The sequence below is a fragment of the Lepidochelys olivacea genome (genome assembly GCF_965140295.1).
Source record: "Lepidochelys olivacea isolate rLepOli2 genome assembly, chromosome: 10".
Lineage (NCBI taxonomy): Eukaryota > Metazoa > Chordata > Testudines > Cheloniidae > Lepidochelys > Lepidochelys olivacea.
Genome location: NC_140420.1, coordinates 64,979,419 through 64,985,505, shown reverse-complemented (window position 1 = coordinate 64,985,505; position 6,087 = coordinate 64,979,419).

Sequence of the window (6,087 nt, the reverse complement as noted above, 5' to 3'; positions counted from 1 at the left end):
CAGTTCAAACATATCAGCTTTAATTGCTAACGGGGCTATAAACAATATTTATTATGGTACACAAGAAAACCTAAACAGGTGTTAACATTTAAGTACAGAATCCATAATTAGATGTTAGTCTTGTAACATCATTGAAAAGTTATCAAAACCTATTGAGAAAAATAACAGGTACATGTACAGCTAATACACCCTTATTCTTTCTTAAGTTCTTTAAGTATTAAAATTAAGCAGTTACTATTTAGTTGGGGATTTTAAATATTCAGATCAGACTGCTTAATCAGCTGTGGGTGGTTGTTTCCTAACTGATATGTGCTATAATGGAGCACGGGGGTATCATAAATTTAGTTGTAAAAAACTAAATAAGCCCACAATTAATGAAAGAGCAGTTTCAAAGTAAATAAAATGAACAACTATATTAATTCAGTTCAAAATTAGGGCCTGATCCTGTGGCCTTTAGTCATGCAATGAGCCCTTTACCCAGCAGTAATCCCAGGTTTATATTGTGCAGAATTGGATCTTTATGGAGGAAGAGGTTGCCAAATACTTGCTAGCGAGACAAGGGCCTTTTGTGCCAATTCTAGAAATCAATAAGTTAGCACAGTCTGCCCTACATATTCAGAGATTGAGTATCTTATATAACTAGTTACAAAATGATCCCATTTTTAGTTCTGATCCTTTCATATGGAAGTGCAATCATGTACAATAAGGTGGAATAATTATGCTGATAATTATTCAAAAACTACAATGACCAGAAAAGTGGGCACTTTTCTTTTTTAGGCAGAAACCATGCAGCACTGAAGCAAGCATTCACTTTTCTTGCACTTAAGGTCACAAACTTATGTAAGTCAAAAATGTTGGGCCTGCCAAAAACATCATGCTGCACTCTCCCAAATAAAAGGACACTGTTATTCTTACAAGGAAAGGTTTGACAGGACAGGAAGTAGGCAGGGTCAGAGAAGTTTACTTAATACTGAAACTTATTTAACCATCTTGAAGCCAAAATACAATGGCAGTTTAAAACAAACAAACAATCTATCAAAAAAAGACAGACACAGAGTACCTGTAAACTATTGCAGGAGTTCCAGCCAATACAAAACCCAGAGAACCTTACTAAAAACTCCCATAATTCTGCCATGTTACTGTAGCTCATCTGCACTTTACTTAGTGAAGTTAAGTATTTTTAAAATTTATGTTCAGAACTCACAACAAAAGGCAGCCAAATTAGACAGCCCAATACAAAGGCTCAAAACTAGCTTCATTATAATGCAATCTTTAAGTAAATTGCATTCCACTGAAAGTAGGGGGTTGGGGAAGGGAGAAGAGAGAGAATATGAAAGATAGGGAAAATATTGCTGTAACAATTTTTCCATTTTTGTTTTGTTTTGTTGAAACACAGCAGGAGAGCAAAGCCACAGACTTCTCTACTGTTCTTGTATGCCAGGAGGGATTATGCAAACGCTGCAACCACCCAAATCTTATTTAAATTATAGTCATTGTTCCCTTTTTAAATGGTTATACTTTTGCCTGCTTTCACTCAAATATTGCTGCATCTTGCTTTCTGCCAAAACAGTCCCATTGGGAGTCATCCACTCTTAATTGTAGATGAACAACTTGAAAAATATCTCTTGCAAAAAAAGATGCAGGATGGAAAAGCAAACTTTAAGTGCCACCTAGTGGCTAATTTGTTGAAAACATTTGAAAGGGCCAAAAATAATTCTGAGACCCAAAGAGGAGGTCTGTGTAAACTCTAAAGCTTGTCTCTCTCACGAACAGAAGTTGGTCCAATAAGAGATATTTTCTTCCCCATGTTGCCATTCTGATATGCTGGATCCAACAAAGCTACATTCTGCATACAAAAATAATTCTGAGCATACCCCAGGGCAATGCATTTGTTATATCTGTGTATGGGCTGTGGAGGCTGTGTTCAAATTCACAGCCAGGTTACAGGATTCAGTATGGTATGGAATAAGCTGGAGGGCTTTGATTCAATGGTATCAATGATTTTTAAGGAATCCTTCTAAGATTTTTGGCCCCAAATGGAGATATTGAATGGCAGAACTCTCATAGCAATAACCTGTTCCTTCAGGAGTTTCACATCTTGTAAAAATGTTTATTGTTTCAAGCTGTCAGCTGCATTTCAATTCAAACTAGAAAACAGTCTCCTGGGAGTAAAATCATAGGTATGGATTTGGAGCCAAGCATCTGAATTCGAAAGCCACCCTTCCCGTGCAAATTGATTAGGGTTTGGAACTGAGGTTCAGATTTCATCCAACTCTAGTTATAACAAGGCCATTTCTTAAACAGGACACCAGATCTTTGTGTCGTAATTTTCTTTCCTTTCTCTGAGGGAAGGGTCTTCATTGACCATGAGAAATCCGATCAATCTTTACTTTTCTCTCCATGAAGGCACCAGATCCCACTTATTCATGCTGAAGAGCCTTGGTGAAGGAGCCAATCCCATCTTTGCCTGCTTTGTATTCATCCCTAGGTGTCCACACCAAAGTCCCCTCTCTTCCCTCTGGGGATACACTACCTCTAAAGCAGTCTCAGTGGTTGATGTTTTAAATTAAATCAAGTTCAGACTAAACTTGCTGAAGGGAGATGAGGAAAATTTTTCATCCTGCATAAACATTTTGATTTAAGTGATTTTATTGTGAATTAAGCAAGCGAGCCTCCGATTTCTTGGTACCTTTCACCTTTGCTCCTCCCCCACCCCCACCTAGCAGGCCTTGCCTACTTAACAACTTGAACTTGGGCACTGAAAGCACTTAAAATTGAAGTAATGTATTTTCCTCATAGATCAGCCATCCTATAGCAGGTATGGCAGATTGCAAACAACCTGTCAACTTCCCTAATCTGGAAAAACTACTAGCTAGGTGCAATTCACAGCTATTCAGAACAGTCTTTAGCTTCTCCTGAATTGTGGTGGCCAAACACATGGAACTACACAAACTAGTTTCATAAACGTGTACAGCTAGCTTATGTCACTACAGACCGAAAACCAGGTTTCACCTGATGTAACAGCAACACAACAAGCAAGCACCACTGTGCTGTCCAGCCTCTTGTTCTTTTTTAAAAGCTAATTTGTACTTAATTTGAATGGTTTCAAAGAAAACATGTTGATGGCAGCATTTCTATAGACTGTTGTGATGCAAAAGCCATCCCCCATTAGTTTTGTTCAATCAGGGCAGTAAATGTATACATTATTAAAATGGGATTAAATTAAATCTGTACACTAACATTCTTAAAACACTTGCTCCCACACATCCCAGATTTTTAAACTGGCTTGTAAGAACCCTTTTCCTATGGCCTAGTTCCATGTCCCTGTTCTGGTGGGAATAATATTTGCATAAATACAAACCAAATCTGGTTGGCAAGGGGAGGGAAATGAATCCAGCTGAACATTGCATGGCCAGACTGGAAAGACTCGGAACAGCTACTCCAAAAAGGCATTTTCCTTGATACTTGCAGGATTTCAATCAGAAATTCCAGTGGGAGCTAATGGCCAGTTTCACCACTAACTAACTCCTGTCTGTATATTGTGTGCGTGTGTAGTGTTGGAGGCTCAGCTGGATGGCAAGTTACAATATGGCTCCATAGCAAGTCAGAAAGAGGAAACATGAAGATTACGACAAAAGGGCAGAACCTCTGCTTCAGTGTTTCTTAAATCTATGGGCCTCACTGTGCAGTTGTGGGAGAGGGAATATGATAGTGCCAGCAAACCGTTCTCCCACATGGCAAGAGATTTACTTCAAAAGTAGTGACTATTTTTATTAACTTTTCCCCTTCCATGAAGGGAGCCTGTAGGCCTTAATCTACAGTTAGTGGGCTTTCTACAGTAAATGTTAAGCCTAACTGCAAAATAATGAATGGTAAACAGTTTACTCCATGGTTCTTTGGATTACAGAAGTTAGGTGCCTATAAAAAGTAACCAGCTTCTTCACAAGAGCATAAAGATTTGCCATTCAAAACTATATTGAACCAGATACACAGCTCCAAAGCCATAGGGACGGGGAGAGCGGGGACTCTCAGTAAGTGACTTTAGTTGAAGAGTTCTCCTCAGCACTGTGGTTCAATTCACACAGGGAGTTCAGTTTGTCATGAACTAAAAGGTAGTGTAGTTTCCCTGTGAGGTGGGTGGACTTTTTCCCAGATCGTTATAGGCATGAGTCCTGCAGCTTCACTTCAGCTACATATTGACTTTTCTGAATAGGTAGTGAAAAATGGACTATGGAATGAAACATTTCAAGTTTTTCTGATCTTCTGCCAAGGATTCGCAATGGTCCACATACGTAGAGAGTTGTTTTACAGTACATGCGTAACTAACCACTTCTATAAAATATCATAGTTATTGCATACACCCTTTCTTGTGAGATTACACTCTAAAGCATGCATCGTACAGTATGCATCCAATGAAGTGAGCTGTAGCTCACAAACGCTCATGCTCAAATAAATGGGTTAGTCTCTAAGGTGCCACAAGTACTCCTTTTCTTTTTGCGAATACAGACTAACACGGCTGTTACTCTGAAACCACTCTAAAGCTGTCTTTCTACTGAGAGTGGGCTCACTAATCTCCTCCCTGCCCTTTAACATTTGCAATATATTAGGTATTCCTTCATGAACAGCAAATGCTGTATGTAGTGCGATCACTTATCTAAAAGTACAATAGCAATCATTTATATGTGTAAGTTCTATCCTAAAACAGAACTTAACTTCACAATCTTTGACAAGTGCAGCTGCTTTGGCAGGTCACAAAGGGCAAGATAACTGAGCTGTCTTGGACCTGACTTTCTAACCGTTGTAAAGAGCAGGACTAGCACTTAAAGATGGATTCAAAAGTTGGTCACTGAGACATGCCCTCATCAAACTGTCTCAGACAGGAAATGGGCTGTTTCATGGTGAGCCAACTTCTGTAAGGCCTTCATGATCAAATACCTTAAGCATGTTTCAGAAAGAAAAAGCAGTCACTACAGCTAGATGTACATGAGCGGAAAAGTTCTCTATCCTAGCCAACCAAAGAAATCTGGTCACTTGGTATTTAGGTTCCAAATTCCAACAGACACTAGGACAACTACAAGATGTAAGAGATGAGTGGCATTAAAATACTGAGAAACTGGCATGGATAACAATGCCAATATGATATTGAGTAAGAGTCGGGATCTTCAGCATTATATGATTTAGGCCTAGAAGAGGGGAAAGGAGTAAAAGCACTCAGGCCATAAAGCTTGAGACAGGAAGTCTACATTAGTGCTTACTTGGATATATCTTAAGTTGCTTGGGGGGTGTGGAAAAAGCCATGGCCCTGAAGGATGTAAGTTACACTGACGTAAGCATAGGTATGACCTGCACTATGTCAGCAGGAGATGCTCCCCCGCTGACATAGCTACCATTGCTCGGGGATGTGGAGTAATTCGGAAGAGCGCTCTGCTGTTTGCAACCGACAGCGTGTGCATTAGCAGCGCTACAGCAGCACTGCTGTAATAATTCTAGTGTAGACCTGCCCTGTGGAGTGTGCATACACTCATCATAATCCTGTAGGCCTATATATCCCTTACCTTTGTCAGCAATGGGAAGTTGTAAAGTACAGACATCCTTAAATGAAAGTTTCCACAGATCTGCAACATTCAAACTTTTTTCTTATTATTGATGTGCCATATAATACAGGCGACTGTAGGAAAATTAATCAATTCTTCCTGGATAAGGGGGTGGTGGGTTTTTTTTTTTTTAAATAAAGACTTCCCCACAACTCTTCTAGCCATTTTACAGAAAAGACTACTTCACATTCCTTCCTCCTTACCCCTTTTATAGTGCATGTTCCTTCACCTGTATATTGATAGATCAGTTAAGTTATAGATTTCCTGCACTTCAAGAAATCAGGTTTGGGATATACTCAAACATTCTGCTAATTGGTGTAATGACTTACCTAAAAGACTACTCTGGATGGACCATTCCAGTAATTATTCAGAGTCCCCTTTCTGTGAAGTATTTATTCACACATCACCCTGTATGAACTATTTTTGCTGACATGACATGTCTGTTCTTTGCATGTACCAAAGCCACCTATAGGTGAAGGATTGTATTTACAGG